Consider the following 18,112-nt stretch of genomic DNA (forward strand, 5'->3'; position numbering starts at 1 on the left):
TCTATCCCAACAACCTTAACACGAGCCCGTCTATCCCAGCAACCTTAACCCGAGCCCGTCTATCCCAACAACCTTAACCCAAGCCCGTCTATCCCAACAACCTTAACACGAGCCCGTCTATCCCAACAACCTTAACCCGAGCCCGTCTATCCTTAGAACCTTAATCTGAGCCCGTCTATCCTAACAACCTTAATCTGAGCCCGTCTCTTCCAACAACCTTAACCCGAGCCCGTCTATCCCAACAACCTTAACCGGAGTCTGTATATTCCAACAACCTTAACCCGAGCCTGTCTCTCCCAACAACCTTAACCCGAGCCTGTCTATCCCAACAACCTTAACCGGAGTCTGTATATTCCAACAACCTTAACCCGAGCCTGTCTCTCCCAACAACCTTAACCCGAGCCTGTGTATTCCAACAACCTTAACCCGAGCCTGTGTATTCCAACAACCTTAACCCGAGCCTGTGTATTCCAACAACGCCTTAGTCAGCCCCGCTTCCCAGTGAGCTAAATGAGAGCACAGTCTCCTCTAATAAAAATCCGAGACTGACTCCACTCATCCAACTTTCACCCAAATGTTTTTATTAAACTGAAAAAACAGAGTGGCTGGTTATGTGGCCAAGTGAGCCTCGGGGTCAGGACGCCATTGGTGATGAAAGAAGCCACTGCCACGCTTCTGGCGTCACCCTGAGAGCAGGCTCAGCGCGCTCTCATCTCCAGTCGCATTCTACAGGGAAGTGGTCACTATCCAGCCATGCCATTGCACAGCTTTGTTTCTGTTTGAAGTTTTTATTGTGCGTACAGAGAGCTAGCCTCCTGCGGAAAGGTAGATGTCTTGAATGACCGTTCATGGACGTTCGCTTAGTCCACCTCCGACAAGCCTGCGTCCTTCGAGTACTGACCGAAACACTGGCCGCGCAGATTGAGGCCGGATTTCCGGGTCAGACCGGCAGCTTGAGCAGAAGGCAAGAATGAGAACCCTGGCCGAATTTTCTCCGTTGGCTCCAGGAGAGGTGCTGGCGACCCATCCTGCTCTCTGAAGCCACGAGGCGAAAGGCCAGACAGCACAGTTTATTCTGCACTTGCCCGTGTGCCCTGCGAGGCCCTGGGGTGCAGGAGTGAGGGAGACATTGGAATCCCTAGCTCCTTGGAGCCTACTGGGAAGTGGCACCAGTAATTAGAAACATACATACATGTTTACGAGAGCACGGTAGGTGTCGGCTACATGCCAGGCACCAGCCGTTTAGCACATAGGATGTAATTCAGCAATGCTCGTGGGACTGCTAGTCCCATTTACACACCAGGAGCTGAAGCATGAGCCCACAGGAAGAACGGTGCGTAAGGCCGCCCGCTTTGCATTTTGAAACTAGGCACTCTGACGTCAGTACCACCAGCTCTACTGCCTTCTTAAATACTTTGAAATGATACCATGTGCTATGTAGGAAATAAGGAGAAATTGTTCCAGACAGAACTAATTATGCAAAGACCCTGATGCTGAAAAAAGCTTGGAACTACTGGAAGTTCTAAAAGATTAAAAATCAATTTAGTATAAACCAATGTTACCTCAATTAAAAAAAAAAACTATTTTAAAAATCTACGTAGTTAAATTTAATAGATATGGACTCCCGCTGTACAGGCACCCTCTCTGCAGGAGCTCAGTGAAGAAGTAAATGTCAGGATTGAGACAAGAAGGCCATTCTAGATGGATGCAAGGAGGACCCACTGGCCAAGAGTAGTTGGAGGAGGGGAGAGGGCAGCAAGTGCTTCGTGTAAGACGGTACCTCTGATAAAAATTTAAAAAGCACCTCTGGGTGCTGGTGGAAGGCAGGGCCTGAGGAGCTCACGGGTCGTAGACACAGGGCCTGGGATCCTGGGGACCACGAGCAGCGGTGTGAGCACAGCACAAGCCGTGAGCCTGCAGAAGGCGCAGGACCAGAACAGGGGAGGCGTGTGTGCATGCGAGGGAGCTTACACGTCTCCTCGGGTGTCGTGGAGTTTTTGAAGGATTTTAAGAGTGAAGGGACATATGCATTTTGCTAGTAAAGCCATCACTCTGGCACCGTGCAGCACGCTGGGTTAAGCGGGGCTCGAGTAGAAGCCATATCAGGTAAACAGTTTCCGGCTAGACGAGGCCAAACCTACAGTCATGGATGTTGGGCTGTAAAGAAGGGGTTAATCAAAATGTAGTGTGTGAAGTGGCCAAAATTGTCAGTTTGCCAGGGAGGTGGGGAGAAGAGTGAGGGTGACTGAGAAGAAAAGGGCTGGAGTGGGTGTGGTGCTGAATGCAGGCTCACCAGGGCTTGGACCCAAGGCCAGGCTGCGTTTTGATCTGGGCAGCGTGCTTCCATCCCATGCGTGTAGGACGCACAGATACGCAGGGAGCATGTGGGGGTGGTCCGCAGGCTCGGGGATAGTAGAATTTCAGCCTCGATGGGATGACATTAGACTCTGGAGCTTTCCTTCCAGTTCTAGGGATGGAAACAGTAGAATTTCCAAAGGCAGCGAGACCGCCTCCCCCAGGTCGGTCAGGGACACACGGGAGAAACCTTTCCCCTGTTTTTCAGATGGAGAAATTAGGACAAAGGGTTCCCATCCCTGTGCCAAGCCTCTTGGCCACACCTTCACCCTCCCTCCTCTCCCTTTAGATCAGCAAGAAACATCCTGATCCAAACGGAGAGGGGATGGTATCTGCCATTCAAGGCAGTTTCCCGTCTGCTATGCGGGCCTGGGACCACGGCCGTGCAGAGCCCCTGCCCAGAAGCTGAGCTGCGCCGTCTGTTCCCAGAAACCCTGGCGAACAGCCCGCCTCCTCTCGCTGAAAGGGCATCTGGAGCAGGTCCACCCGAGATGCCATCAGACAAGCAGCCACCGCAGCCGTAATGCATGCAGTTAACTTTACGTTTGTTTGCTGAAGGGGTACTCTATGCTCATGTTCTCCTGTTACACCCTGACCCGTGGCTTCGTCTCAGCACCGCATTTCCTAGAACTAAAAACAAAATAGGTAAGAGAGAGACACACAAGCACCTGAGATTCAGTGTATGTCTGGAAAAAACGGAGCCAAATTGCAATCCGTGTCAGAAGTGTATGTGAAATTCACATTAAATAAGGGTTACGATTATTTTGGAGTCGTATAACCTCTGCTTTCCAGAGATGTGGACCGCGTACATGCGATTCTCTCCTTTTTCTTCACTAAATGTGAGGACGGGGTGTGGAGAAAGGGAAGAGAGCAGTCACCAGGGAAGGCTCTAGGCCAGCCATGGGCAAACTATGGCCCGCGGGTCGGATCCGGCCCGTTTGAAATGAATAAAACTAAAAAAAAAAAAGACCGTACCCTTTTATGTAATGATGTTTACTTTGAATTTATATTAGTTCACACAAACACTCCATCCATGCTTTTGTTCCGGCCCTCCGGTCCAGTTTAAGAACCCATTGTGGCCCTCGAGTCAAAAAGTTTGCCCACCCCTGCTCTATAGTCTAGACTCAGAAGGGAACTCGGCTTTATCTTGAGGCCTGTGTAGGTGTTGTTTAAGCAAAAATGAAAAAAAAAGGTGGGGGGGACATTTCAGAAGGACAAGACAGCAGGACCCAAGACAAAGACACATCAGAGGACGTCACCCAGAATCTAGAAACATTGGGTTCAGGGACTGATCTCTTCAGAAATACGGGGGCGGGGGGGATGTGCAGGCTGCACGCCGGCTGTAGGTGTCACCTCAGAGGCCAGGCTTTGTCCCACCCTGTGCACAGGATGGGCAGCAGCAGCTCTTGGCCAGGGAAGGTTTACTGTGCAAATGTGTGGGGTGTTAACATGCGTGGGGCCCTGGTTTGAACGATGTTGGAAACCTTAGGAGCCTTCCGACTGCAGAATCAGAGTAATAAAAGCGACTGTGAGCCCGTTGGTGTGGCTCCGTAGACTGAGCGTTGACTCGTGGACCAAGAGGCCCTGGGTTCCATTCCCGGTCAGGGCACATGCCCGTGTTATGGGATCAATCCCGTTGGCATGCAGGAGGCAGCCGATCCATGTGTCTCTCTCCTCGATGTTCCTCTCTCCCTTCCTCTCTGAAATCAATAAAAAATATATATTTCTTTTAAAAAGCGATTGCGTCCTAGTCAGCTTGGCTCAGTAGGTAGAGGGTTGGCCCTGCCCAGGTTCGATCAGGTCAAGGGCACCTACCCTGGTTGCAGGATCCTCCCCGGCGGGGCCCTGGTCAGGGTGCGTGCAGGAGGCAACCAGTCGATGTGTTTTTCTCACATCAATCAATGTTTCTCGCTGTCTTTCCCTCTCTCTTCCACTCTCCCTAAAATCAATGGAAAAATACCCTCGGGTGAGGATTAACAAAAAACAAACAACAAATGATCGTGAGTGCTTACTGTCTTGTTTCCAAAAAGTCCCATGAGGTAGCTTATGCCTGTCTTAGAATTAGGACCTTAAGCTGAGGAAGGTCAGTTAGCTGACCCGCTGCGCGGCTGAGTGGAGGACCCCATTGAATGTAGCCTGTTAGGCCTCCCAGCAGCCCTCAGTCGCTGCTGGTGCAGCTTTTTTCCACATTAGGTCCCTGTAGTGCAGCGGTTCTCAACCTGTGGGTCGCGACCCCTTTGGCAGTCGAACGACCCTTTCACAGGGGTTACCTAAGACCATCCTGCATATCAGATATTTACATTACGATTCATAACAGTAGCAACATTACAGTTATGAAGTAACAACGAAAATAATTTTATGGGGATAAACCAAGATAGCGGCATAGGTAAACACCGGAGTTAGCTGCCTCGAACAAGCACTTCACAAATACAACTAAAAGACGGAACGGACATCACCCAGAACCACAGGAAAGCTGGCTGAGGAGAAATTCTTCAACTAGAAGGAAAGAGAACAGCATACGAGACTCAGAGGAGGCGCAGTGCGGAAAGTACAAAGGTGCGGAGGTATGCGCGGAGCGGGCTGGTAGCTGAGGGCGTGGTTGTCGTTTTCAATTGGGAGGGAGTCTCAGATTCTGAGCTTCAGTTCTGGGCGAGTCTCTAGGGACCCAGACTCAAACGGGAGAAGCGGGACTGTCTGGCATCGGTCAGAACGCAAGGGCAGCTTTCTCTCCGAGGTTTGCAGCAGTTGCTGGGACTCTGAGAGGAAAAGACTCGGGACGGGACTGAGAGCAGCCATAACTGCTCCCTCCACCCGCCCTGTTTGATCCCGTGCAACCCGCCCCGCCCAAGCCCTGTGCAGAGCCATTTGCCGGATAGCCTCAGTCAAAGGCTAGATTAGCACCTCCCTAGAGGACAGAAGTTTTCCCACTGCAGACACAGCTGATTCTCACAGCCAGTTGGCCTGGAGGTCAAATCCCCCTAGTATTAACTACAACAATCAAGGCTTAACTACAACAAGACTGTGCACAAAGACCACTAGGGGGTGCACCAAGAAAGCATAATAAATGCGGAGACAAAGAAACAGGACAAAACTGTCAATGGAGGATATTGAGTTCAGAACCACACTTTTAAGGTCTCTCAAGAACTGTCTAGAAGCCGCCCATAAAGTTACTGAGATCCTCAAGAAATCTAATGAGACCCTCGATGTTATGATAAAGAACCAACAAGAAATTAAGCATACACAGACTGAAATAACAAATATTATACAGACTCCCAACAGCAGACCAGAGGAGCGCAAGAATCAAGGCAAAGATTTGAAATGCAAAGAAGCAAAAAACACCCAACCAGAAAAGCAAAATGAAAAAAGAATCCGAAAATACGAAGATAGTGTAAGGAGCCTCTGGGACAGCTTCAAGCGTACCAACATCAGAATTATAGGGGTGCCAGAAGATGAGAGAGACCAAGATATTGAAAACCTATTTGAAGAAATAATGACAGAAAACTTCCCCTACCTGGTGAAAGAAATAGACTTACAAGTCCAGGAAGCACAGAGAACCCCAAACAAAAGGAATCCAAAGAGGACCACACCAAGACACATCATAATTAAAATGCCAAGAGCAAAAGACAAAGAGAGAATCTTAAAAGCAGCAAGAGAAAGAAACTCAGTTACCTACAAGGGAATACCCATACGACTGTCAGCTGATTTCGCAACAGAAACTTTGCAGGCCAGAAGGGAGTGGCAAGAAATATTCAAAGTGATGAATACCAAGAACCTACAACCAAGATTACTTTATCCAGCAAAGCTATCATTCAGAATTGAAGGTCAGATAAAGAGCTTCACAGATAAGGAAAAGCTAAAGGAGTTCATCACCACCAAACCAGGATTATATGAAATGCTGAAAGGTATCCTTTAAGAAGAGGAAGAAGAAGAAAAAGGTAAAGATACTAATTATGAACAACAAATATGCATCTATCAACAAGTGAATGTAAGAATCAAGTGAATAAATAATCTGATGAACAGAATGAACTGGTGATTGTAATAGAATCAGGGACATAGAAAGGGAATGGACTCACTATTCTTGGTGGGGAAAAGGGTGTGGGAGATGCGGGAAGAGACTGGACAAAAATTGTGCACCTAGGGATGAAGACAGTGGGGGGGTAAGGGCAAAGGGTGGGGTAGGAACTGGGTGGCGGGGAGCTATGGGGGGGGGAAAAAAGAGGAACAAATGTAATAATCTGAACAATAAAGATTTACTAAAATAAAAAAATAAATAAAAAAAGATAAAGAACGAAAAAAAGAAAGAAAGAAAGAAAATAATTTTATGGTTGGGTCACAACATGAGGAACTGTATTTAAGGGCCAGAAGGTTGAGAACCACTGCTGTAGTGGCTCCTAAGCGACAGGTGTTTTGCTTTAACGTGGACTAGAAAATCTCGGAGGGTGTGGCACATGCACTATTCCATGAAGCGTACGTCTCAGTTACATATGAGTGTGCTATGAGTGCGCTGGTCCATGGAGGAAACATTTTTTTCATCTCTATTGTTGAAAGTATTACATATGCCCCTCCTTTTCCCCAGTGACCCCTTTTATCCCGCCCCCACTCCCTGAAAAATGTATTTCTTAATGTGAGTCTCTTCAAAAATTTTGAAAGCTCCTACTGTAATATAATTTTTAAAAAACTATTGCCCAGCCGGCCGGTGTTGAGCGTCAATCTATGAACCAGGAGGTCATGGTTCGATTACCGGTCAGGGCACATGCCCGGGTTGCGGGCTCGACCTATCCCTATTGAGGGGCATGCAGGAGGCAGTCGATCCAAGATTCTCTCTCATCATTGATGTTTCTATCTCTCCCTTCCTCTCTGAAATCAATTAAAAAATATTTTTAAAAAATTATTGATTGATTGTTAGAGAAGAAGAAATGTTAGAGTTAGAACATTAACTTGTTCCACTTATTGATACGTTCATTGGTTGACTCTTGTATGTGCCCTGACCAGGGAGCGACCCACAGCATTGCTGTATGGGGATGTGATACTCAACCAACTGCGCTCCCCTCTGATGCCTAAAGCAGCTGCAGTGGGAGGGCACTCCCCCTCCCGGGGCACCCACACCTTCCCCCCATCCTCACCCTCCCTCTCCTCCTCCCAGGCGCAGTACCTTTACCTTCCTCTCTCCTGAGCTCCAAGGCCCTTTTTAGCCTCTGTAACATTCTTTTTTTCTTTTAATGCGTTTTTGATTTTAGAGAGCGAGGAAGGGAGAGAGGGAGAGAGAAACATCCATCGGGTTGCCTCCTGTATGCACCCTTGACCTGGACTGAACCTGAAACCTGGGTGTGTGCCCTGACCGGAACCCATCCCTCGACCTTTCAGTGCACCAGACACCACTCAACCAACTGAACCACAGCGGCCAGGCCAGTAACTTTCTAAGTAAACTTTCTCTTATAAAAAATAAGTAAATAAAGCTCAGCTGGCGTGGCTCAGTGGTTGAGCGTCAACTATGAACCAGGTCAGGGTTCAATTCCCGGTCAGGGATCATGCCCAGGTTATGGGCTCGATCCCCAGTGGAGGGCGTGCAGGAAGCAGCCGATCAATGATTCTCTCTCATCATTGATGTTTCTGTCTTTCTCTCGCTTCCTCTCTGAAGTCAATAAAAATATATTTTAAATTATATTTAATAAGTAAATAAATAAGTAAAGCAGCTAGAGTCCACACCTACTAAGGCTCTCTAACGTCCAATGTAGACAAAGGTATTTCCTGATGTTAGTCCAAATCTCAGAATTAATAAAAAGAGATCTCCCAGACCGAAAAGGGCCACCACCCTCCCACAGCCCACAAAACCTCAAAGTTCCTAGGAATTCCTCACTCACTCTACATTCAGCATCTCTCATTTTTTATGGGAAGCACAGACTGACTTCCTTTGAGTGAGTGCTCACCCACAAGGTGCAGGGACATGAGAAAGAGAGAAATAGCGTTAAGTTCCAAGTGGTCCGAGCTCACTTATTCTACCTTCAAACACCAGTCCCCACGCTCAGTCTAGGAGAGAAAGCAAAGCTTCCAGTTTCTCCTGTGGCTGATGTGTTTCATCCTCTCCCCATTGTCCCACCGGTTTGGCATTTCTATGGCCTCTTCCTCCAACCCCCCCCCCCCCCCCACCGCTCGCCCCCCCCCCCCACACACACACACAAGAAACTTACCGTCCTGCGGAGTGCAAAAGGCGTAAAGGCGTGGGGCCAAGAATGCCCTGCGCACATTTTAAACAAGCGCCCGATGGGAGGAGGCTGGGACCCTGGCTAAGGCCCTAAGAAATGACTCCGATATGGTGCTGGCCACAGCCTCGCCCACCAGCTTGGTTGCGTGTTAAGGGATAAAAATAGAATAGAAACCTGTCCCTGGCCCAGTACCTCTCCCGGGCACGCCCAGTCTCACTGGGCTACACAGTCTTTAATTAGTGAATCCTGAAGCCGCCGCCCCCCATCCTGCCCCACTTTCGCAGGATTGAACTCCGGGGCCCAGTTTCAGATTAAGATGAAGGCACTCTACAGATATTTATTAAACAAAGGAATGGCCTTTAATTGAAGCCATTTATTGGAGAGACTCACTTCCTGAATCTCCTGAGTCTTGTCTTTAACTTTTCACTGGATCCTGCACCTTCTTTTCCTTCTTGAATGTAAGGAGTTAATATTTGTGAAGTATTTAGAACAGTGCCTAGCCCCAAATGAATATCACACCCATGTTGGTTAGAGAAAAAAGTCCTGACTGAGTGTATAGATTGTTGTTTCTATGTCTACTGGTAATTCACATTCCTAAACCCAGAGCCAAGCACTGTGCCTGGCCCCTGACACTGGGCGAAGGAACAAGGCCCTTTCAGATTTCATCCTGTGAAGTCGGTAGGATAAGAATTATTATACTGCCCTAGCCGGTTTGCTCAGTGAATAGAGCATCAGCCTGTGGACTTAATGGTCCCAGATTCGATTCCGGTCAAGGGCACATGCCCAGGTTGTGGGCTCAATCCCCACCCAGTAGGGGACGTGCAGGAAGCAGCTGATCAATGATTCTCTCATCACTGATGTTTCTATCTCCCCCTCTCTCTTCCTCTCTGAAATCAAAAATAAAAATATATACATATATATGAATGATTATACTACTAATTTTCTTATAACATATGAGCAGAAGTTGGCTTTAATCCATTCAAAAAAAAAAAAAAAAAAGACGTGTGATCTAACCCTTTTAGGCTTTAAAAGGCGGAGGCCCTCGCCCCATCTGATTTCAGAGCCAGGATCTGAACCCGGGGTTCCTACAGCCACTCCCCTTCCTTTTCCCGCCCTCCCCGACAACTGGCAGCTTCCATGGAAAAGAACGCACATGCTGGAGGCAAGTCTGTCTGGGGGTCCACACTGGACCCTGGGCTGACACTGTCCACTTCCCGTACCTTTCAAAGTAGCCCAGCACAGACCACGCTCAGGGGCAGCCCGGTGCACTGGGGAGCCCTGCGGGCGAATTTTCAGGTGGGGGTGAGGGAGAGACTCTCTGTTGATCTGAGAGGAGGGGAATTAGGTCTCTGGAAGGCTGGTCCCCGCCCCCACCCTTCCGTCCTCCTCCCTCTTCCTCCTCCCTCCCCTGTGGTTTCAAGTTTCTGCCAGGCCCAGGCTCTGGGCGGAGAGCAGTAGGAAGGGGCTGCCCTTGGAGGTAAGGCTGGAAGCCTGAACAGAGGCTGGGCTTGAACGTTCAACTACAGATCCCAGACGACAGTCCTTTATTTGACTCTGGGGTTGGTGGTACGTCTCTCTGAGTCCTGTCCATGCAAGAACGTCCAAACCTGCAGAGAATTTTAATAAAAATTTATCTGAGCCCGGCCAGTGTGGCTCAGCGGTGGAGATCAACCCCTGAATCAAGAGGTTGCTGGACTCTTGGTCAGAGCACACAGAAACCATGGGCAGGGCTCGCTTTAGGCAAAGATAAACCTTTTACCACGAAGTTCTATGTGGGCTCCATCCCTGGTGGGGGGTGTGCAGGAGGCAGCGGATCGATCATGTTTCTCTCACTGGTGTTTCTCTCTCTCCCTCTCCCTTCCCCTCTCTCTGAAAATCAATAAAGGATAAAATTTTTATTTTATTTTATTTTATTTTATTTTATCTGGAAGCAAGATCTCAACAGACTGAGATAATGCTTCAGAGAATAACAGTTTGGGGTTTTTTTGTGTTTGAAATTAAAGGGGGCGTGGCGCCCTCCCTCCGCTGCCTTTCCGGTCCCCCCCACCCCTTTCTTTACCTTCTTTCTCCAAAGTTCCAAGGCCCTCTTTAGCCTCTGTAACTTGCTTCCTGAGCTATTTCCTCTACCTCTGTGACTTTCTAAATAAACGTTCTCTCATTGGAAAAGAAAAGAAGGGAGGAAGGAAGATTACAGGAAGGTGGGAGAAGCAAGGCGGGGTCAGATTACGGGATGGTTCAGATGACTGCTCTCTAGAGGGCGGTTTTGCTTATTTCAAAGGTGTGTTAACCTAGATGCACAGAAGCAACCGCCAGGCCTTGCTTACTGCAAAGTAAACCTTTTACTACAGCCCTGACTGATTTGGCTCAGTGGATAGAGCATTGGCCTGCGGACTCGGGGGTCCCGGCTTCGATTCCCGTCAAGGGCATGTACCTCGGTTGCGGGCACATCCCTAGTGGGGGATGTGCAGGAGGCGGCTGATCCATGTTTCTCTCTCATCAATGTTTCTAACTATCCCTCTCCCTTCCTCTCTGTAAAAAAATCAATAAAATATATATTTAAAAAAAAACCCAAAAAACCTTTTACTACCAAGTTCTATGCCTGGGGCGAGACTCCCCACCATGACCTGCCTAGCTAGGAATTAAGATCAGCTCACCCTGCGGGTCACTTTCCACAGAGCCCCTTTCCCGCCCACAGTTCCCCTCTGTCTCGCTGTCCTGGGTTGGACGCCCTCACTTTCCCCTCTGTCTTCCTGGCCTCTATTTCATGCCCTCCGCCATTTTATTGGGTCTCCTGGCTTTAAATGCTGCCCACATGCTTGCTCCCAGAAGCATATTTCCAGCACAGGTCTCACCCCTGAACATCGTAGATATCTGTTTGGATATCTAACCAATATCTCAAATGTAGTAAGTCCAGGGAGAGAACCAAGATGGCGGCATAGGTTAACGCCGGAGTTTGCTGCTTTGAACAACTACTTCAAAAGTGAAACCAAAAAACGGAAGGGACATCACCCAGAACCACAGGAACGCCAGCTGAGTGGAAGTCCTACAACTAGGAGGAAAGAGAAACGCATACGGACACTCAGAGGAGGCGCAGTGCTGAAGTCAAATTCTGAGGTGCGGAGTGTGTGGAGCGGGCTGGCGGCGGAGGGCGCGGTTGGCGTTTTCAATCGGGAGGGAGTCGCAGACTCTGAGCTCCAGATACGGGCGAGTCTTTAGCGACCCAGACTCAAACGGGAGAAGCGGGACTGTCTGGCTTCGGTCAGAGCGAGTGTAGCTTTCTCTCCGAGCTTTGCATAGGGTGCTGGGACTCAGAGGGGCAGAGCCCCTGGGGACAGGACTGAGAGCCGCCATAACTGCTCTCTCTGGCCCACCCTGTTGATCCTGTGCGCCCCGCCCCGCCCAAGCCCCGCACACAGGCATTTGCCGGATAGCCTCAGGCAAAGGCTAGATTAGCACCTCCCTAGAGGACAGAAGTTCTCTCACTGCTGACACAGCTGATTCTCATAGCCACTTGGCCTGGAGGTCAAACCCTCCCTGGAATTAGCTACAACAATCAAGATTTAACTATAAGACTGCGAACAAAGACCACTAGGGGGTGCACCAAGGAAGCATAACAAAATGCGGAGACAAAGAAACAGGACAAAATTGTCAATGGAAGATATAGAGTTCAGAACCACACTTTTAAGGTCTCTCAAGAACTGTTTAGAAGCCGCTGATAAACTTAATGAGATCTACAAGAAAACTAATAAGACCCTCGATCTTATATTGGGGAACCAACTAGAAATTAAGCATACACGGACTGAAATAACGAATATTATACAGACCCCTGACAGCAGACCAGAGGAGCGCAAGAATCAAGTCAATGATTTGAAATGCGAGGAAGCAAAAAACACCCAACCGGAAAAGCAAAATGAAAAAAGAATCCAAAAATGCGAGCATAGTGTAAGGAGCCTCTGGGACAGCTTCAAGCGTACCAACATCAGAATTATAGGGGTGCCAGAAGATGAGAGAGAGCAAGATATTGAAAACCTATTTGAAGAAATAATGACAGAAAACTTCCCCCACCTGGTGAAAGAAATGGACTTACAGGTCCAAGAAGCGCGGAGAACCCCAAACAAAAGGAATCCAAAGAGGACCACACCAAGACACATCATAATTAAAATGCCAAGAGCAAAAGATAAAGAGAGAATCTTAAAAACAGCAAGAGAAAGAAACTCAGTTACCTACAAGGGAATACCCATACGTCTGTCAGCTGATTTCGCAACAGAAACTTTGCAGGCCAGAAGGGAGTGGCAAGAAATATTCAAAGTGATGAATACCAAGAACCTACAACCAAGATTACTTTATCCAGCAAAGCTATCATTCAGAATTGAAGGTCAGATAAAAAGCTTCACAGATAAGGAAAAGCTAAAGGAGTTCATCACCACCAAACCAGTATTATATGAAATGCTGAAAGGTATCCTTTAAGAAGAGGAAGAGGAAGAAAAAGGTAAAGATACAAATTATGAACAACAAATATGCATCTATCAACAAGTGAACCTAAGAATCAAGTGAATAAATAATCTGATGAACAGAATGAACTGTTGATTATAATAGAATCAGGGACATAGAAAGGGAATGGACTGACTATTCCTGGGGGGGAAAGGGGTGTGGGAGATGCGGGAAGAGACTGGACAAAAATCGTGCACCTATGGATGAGGACAGTGGGTGGGGAGTGAGGGCGGAGGGTGGGGCGGGAACTGGGAGGAGGGGAGTTATGGGGGGAAAAAAAAGAGGAACAAATGTAATAATCTGAACAATAAAGATTTAATTTAAAAAAAAAAAATAAAGAAGCCAAAAAAAAAAAAAAAGAAACAGAAGGTGCAGAAAAAGCAGCCCCTTTTTTAGAGGCGTGAGGGCAAACTCTGGGAGATGAAGAGCTTCCAGCGGGGAGCTGCTGTCAGTGCTGGGTGGGTCAGGGCTGGGTGTGGGTCAGGGGGGGTGGGGGTCAGTGCTGGGTGGGTCAGTGCTGGGTGGGGATCAGGGCTGGGTGGGGGTCAGTGCTGGGTGGGGGTCAGTGCTGGGTGGGTCAGGGCTGGGTGGGTCAGTGCTGGGTGGGGGTCAGTGCTGGGTGGGGGTCAGTGCTGGGTGGGTCAGTGCTGAGTGGGGGTCAGTGCTGGGTGGGTCAGTGCTGGGTGGGTCAGGGCTGGGTGGGGGTCAGTGCTGGGTGGGTCAGTGCTGGGTGGGTCAGTGCTGGGTGGGGGTCAGTGCTGGGTGGGTCAGGGCTGGGTGGGTCAGGGCTGGGGGGGTCAGGGCTGGGTGGGGGTCAGTGCTGGGTGGGAATCAGTGCTGGGTGGGGGTCAGTGCTGGGTGGGTCAGTACTCGGTGGGTGTCAGTGCTGGGTGGGGGTCAGGGCTGGGTGGGTCAGTGCTGGGTGGGGGTCAGGGCTGGGGGGGTCAGGGCTGGGTGGGGGTCAGGGCTGGGTGGGTTAGTGCGGGGTGGGGGTCAGGGCTGGGTGGGTTAGTGCTGGGTGGGGGTCAGGGCTGGGTGGGTCAGTGCTGGGTGGGGGTCAGGGCTGGGTGGGGGTCAGGGCTGGGGGGGGTCAGGGCTGGGTGGGGGTCAGGGCTGGGTGGGTCAGTGCTGGGTGGGTCAGTGCTGGGTGGCTGCAGCTTCGGACAGCCAGGCCCTGAGTGCTGGGACCACGTGATGAGGGTCACGGGCTCTAGGAGAAGTGAGACAATGTCAGACAGCTGCAGCCAAAAAACAAACCAAAAAAAAAAACACAAAGAAAGGCAGCCCCCTCCCCAGCCCCACGCGGTCTCCCCTGGAAACGGGCTTTTGGCCCCGCGCCCGGTCTCGCCACCCGTGACCGCGCGGGGGCGCCGCGGGGTCTGCGCTCGGCAGCCCTCCCCCTTCCCCTCCCCGCCCCACACACAGCCCGCGGCCCCCACCCCTGCCCCCGGGTCCCACTTCCAGTGACCGCGCCTGAGGAAGTGCGGGTGCCCTGGGGGGGCCGCCCCCACCCCACCCCGGCTCCCCGAGGCCCGCCCGGGGTCACTCGCGTTCCTGGCTAGTGTGTTGGAGTCCCCAGAGCACGCGGGGTCCCCCTGACCACGCCCCGGCCTCCAACAGCAGGTCACCTGGGACCGGCCCGGGGAGCAGCCCGCGGCCACCCCCAATACCAACGCCCGGCTTTCCCCAGGGGCCACACCAGCCCCAGACAGGGACTCGGACTCCGGTGAGCCCTCCCTGGCCCCTCCCCTCCCCCCTCCTCACCAGCCCCTCCCCTCTCCCACCCTCTGCTCCTCCTCCTGACCCTCCCCTGCACCTCCAGCCTCCCCTCCCCGACCCTCCACCCCCTCCCCCGCCCCGCCACCCCTCTCCCCTCCACACCACCCCTTCCCCTGTTCCTTCCCCTGCCCCTCCCCCTCTCCCTCCCCTCCCCCCTCCCACCCCAGCGGCCTGCACACGCGGAAGCAGTGGGTTCTTTCACTGGATTCAAAACTGCAAACACCAGAGAGGAAGTTGAGAAAGACCCGCAAAGCTTCCTGACACCCGGTAACCGCGTGCCTTGCCCCGAGTGGAAAATGAAAGACTAGCAGCTAGAGAGGAGGAGGAGGAGGAGGGGAGGGGTTAGGGGAGGGGGAGGGGGAAAAAGAAACTAAATGAAACATCTGCAGCCAGAAATGCGCCCTTTGGTGGCGCCTTCTGTGCCTCTGGACCCCTCCACCCGTCCTCCCCGCCTCTCAGCCACCATCCCAGAGCCGGACCGGATGCCGCCGCTCTCCTGGGACAGTCCCTCTGACAGTTCCAGTTACTCATTTCTTCTGTTTGCGCGTCCCTCCTGACTCCTGCGGCTCAGAAACCACCCAGAGGCAGGGAGAGGGTTCGCGGAACAGCCTCTTCGGGGCCGGATGGGACGCTCCTTCCCTAAGTGTCTGAGATGGAATGACGGGTCTGAGACTGGGCTGCTCAGGCTGGAGGGCAGGAGGGCAGCGTCTGAAGTCCGGGTGGGGGGTCCGCGTGGTGCTCCTGAGGGACAGGACCCAGAGAACAGGAAAGGGTTCAGGAGCAAAGGTGGTGATGAGGCCGGGCGACGATTCAGTAAAAATCAAGATCATTTTTTCTTTGGGGAAATCTAACGCTGGTTTCCCCGCCTGGGAAAACAATGCCGTGGCTGAGGCTTGTGCTGTGACAGAAAAACCAGACAAGAACCAAACAGCGCTCTGAGAGTTTGGAGTTACTTTATTCACCGCGGCGGGCTCAGGGAAATTAATCCAAGTTCTAAGCAAAGCTACAAGCAGAACTTCCCTTTTTATGGAAGAGCCAGCCCTTTGTGTGCTTGCTGGCGGCGGCCTTGAAAACTACACAGTTCTATCAATTAAAAAATGCACCTGGCATGGCATTGGGTGTATCTAGCCTCTGGCCTACAAGGCCAGGCGGCTAAGTTTATCGCCCCCATTATTCAAGCAGGCTAGAAAGCAAAGTTATTTTTTCCAGAATAAGAGGCCGTCCAAAGAATAGCAGAGAATTCCAAACAGTAGTTTTACAGAATAGGGGTTTTCCTTCGTGGAAGGAAAGGACACCATCTCCCCGCCTAGTTTACTAATCCCCGTGGGATAAAACAAAGCCAGACAGTGAAGCCGCAGTCAGGTCTGAATTTTGTTTTAAATTTTATTGAACTTATTGGGGTGACATTGGTTACTAAGGTTATTATAAGTTTTAAGTATACAATTGTAGAATACATCATCTATACATTGTTTTGTGTGTTCAACACCCAAAGTCAAGTCTGCTTCCATCACCATTACTCCCTGATTTTTTTGGGTCGGTTATAGTTCACGTTCAATACAGACCTGAATTTTAACCATTAACTTCTACTCCTTACCTCTCTAACCGCTTCAACTGGACTCTAAACTTTTGTAAAAATGAAACAAATTGATTTTTTTGTTGTTTTACTTTTCCTCCTTCATTTCCAAGCTTTCTGAAAGAGCCGTTAATGAGTAGTGAAACGAATACATGTGGGAAAGGAAGGGGAGAGGTAACTGGTATACCAGAACAATGAGCTAGATGGCTTTATTTATTTATTTTTGTTAATCTTCACAGCTATTTTTTCCATTGTTTTTTTTTTAGAGAGAAAGTGGAACCGGGGAGGGAGGCAGAAAGAGAAACATTGATGTGAGAGGGACATATGCAGATGTGAGAGACACATGGATTGGTTGCCTCCCCTACGTGCCCTGACCAGGGCCAGGGATGGAACCTGCAACAAAGGTATGTGTCCTTGACCAGAACCGAACTCAGGACCCTTCAGTCCAAAGGCTGACACTCTAACCACTGAGCAAACCAGCCAGGCTAGATGGCTTTATTTATTTATTTATTTTTGGATTGTTAAATTTTTAATTATTAAAGTAAAATGCAAAAAATAAAAAATAAAGTAAAATGCAGTCCTCTAAAGTGATGAAGTTGCATTGAACAGAAATTCATTTTGCCCTGTATTAGTTCACCAGGGCTTCCATTATAAAGTGCCACAGACTGTACAGACGGCTTTAGAGAGATGTGTTCACACCAGGCTCTGCACCTGTCTGTGAAATGGGGACAATGATTACTGGGAAAAATTGGGTGAGAAATAAACTAGATGTAGCCCAGGCGGTTGTTCAGTGGTTGAGTGTCCACTTGTGAATCAGGAAGTGAAGGTTCGACTCCCGGTCAGGGCACGTGCCTGGGTTTCGGGCTCCATCCCCAGTGTGGGGCGTGCAGGAGGCAGCTGATCAGTGATTCTCTCTCATCATTGATGTTTCTCTCTCTCCCTCTCCCTTCCTCTCTGAAACCAATTAAAAAGTATTTTTAAACTAGCTGTAAAGGCACCTGGCACGCACAAGGAGTGTAGTGTACTTTGAGTAAAGGGTATGCAAGTCCTGGCCAGATAGCTCAGTTGGTTAGATCATAGTCCTGATATGTCAAGGTTGTGGGTTGGGTCCCCCGTCAGGGCTCACACAAGAATCAACCAATGAATGCATAAATGACTGGAACAACTAATCGATGTTGCTTTCTTTCTCTCTCTCAAAATACATAAATAAAAAATTTTAAATATATTTTTTTAAAAAGGAGGAAAGTTCCCTTTAAAAGTGGGGGTGATGCCCTGGCCAGTGTAACTAAATTGTTAGAGCATCAGCCCACGCACTAAAGGGTCCCAGATTTGTTTCCCGGACAAGGGCATGTACCTGGGTTGCAGGTTCGCTCCCCATCACGGGTCAGATGTTTCTTTCTCTACACCACCATCCCCTTCTGCTCTCTGAAAAGCAATGGGAAAAATCTCCTCAGGTGAGGATTAACAACAACAACAACAACAAAAGGGGGGTATGCACCCAGGTTTGGGGTTCCATCCCCAGTCAGGGTGTGTGCAGGAAGCAGGTGATTGATGTTTCTCTCTCTCACGTGAATGTTTCTCTCTCCCTTCCTCTCTCTAAAATCAATCAATAGCCTGGCCGGTATGGCTCAGTGGTTGAGCACTGACCCATGAACCAAGAGGTCACCAGTTCAAATCCCCCATCAGGGCACACGTCTGGGTGGTAGGCTCA

At 49.8% G+C, this 18,112-nt stretch overlaps 1 protein-coding gene across 1 annotated transcript in view; it reads left to right on the plus strand.

Annotated features, from left to right (window-relative positions):
- The window catches only part of LOC118678261 (CXADR like membrane protein), a 95,377-nt gene that overhangs the window by 72,875 nt on the left and 4,390 nt on the right, over positions 1-18,112 (plus strand). The gene's annotated exons all lie outside the window — the stretch shown is intronic.

The sequence above is a fragment of the Myotis myotis genome, unplaced genomic scaffold (assembly GCF_014108235.1).
Source record: "Myotis myotis isolate mMyoMyo1 unplaced genomic scaffold, mMyoMyo1.p scaffold_m19_p_20, whole genome shotgun sequence".
NCBI lineage: Eukaryota > Metazoa > Chordata > Mammalia > Chiroptera > Vespertilionidae > Myotis > Myotis myotis.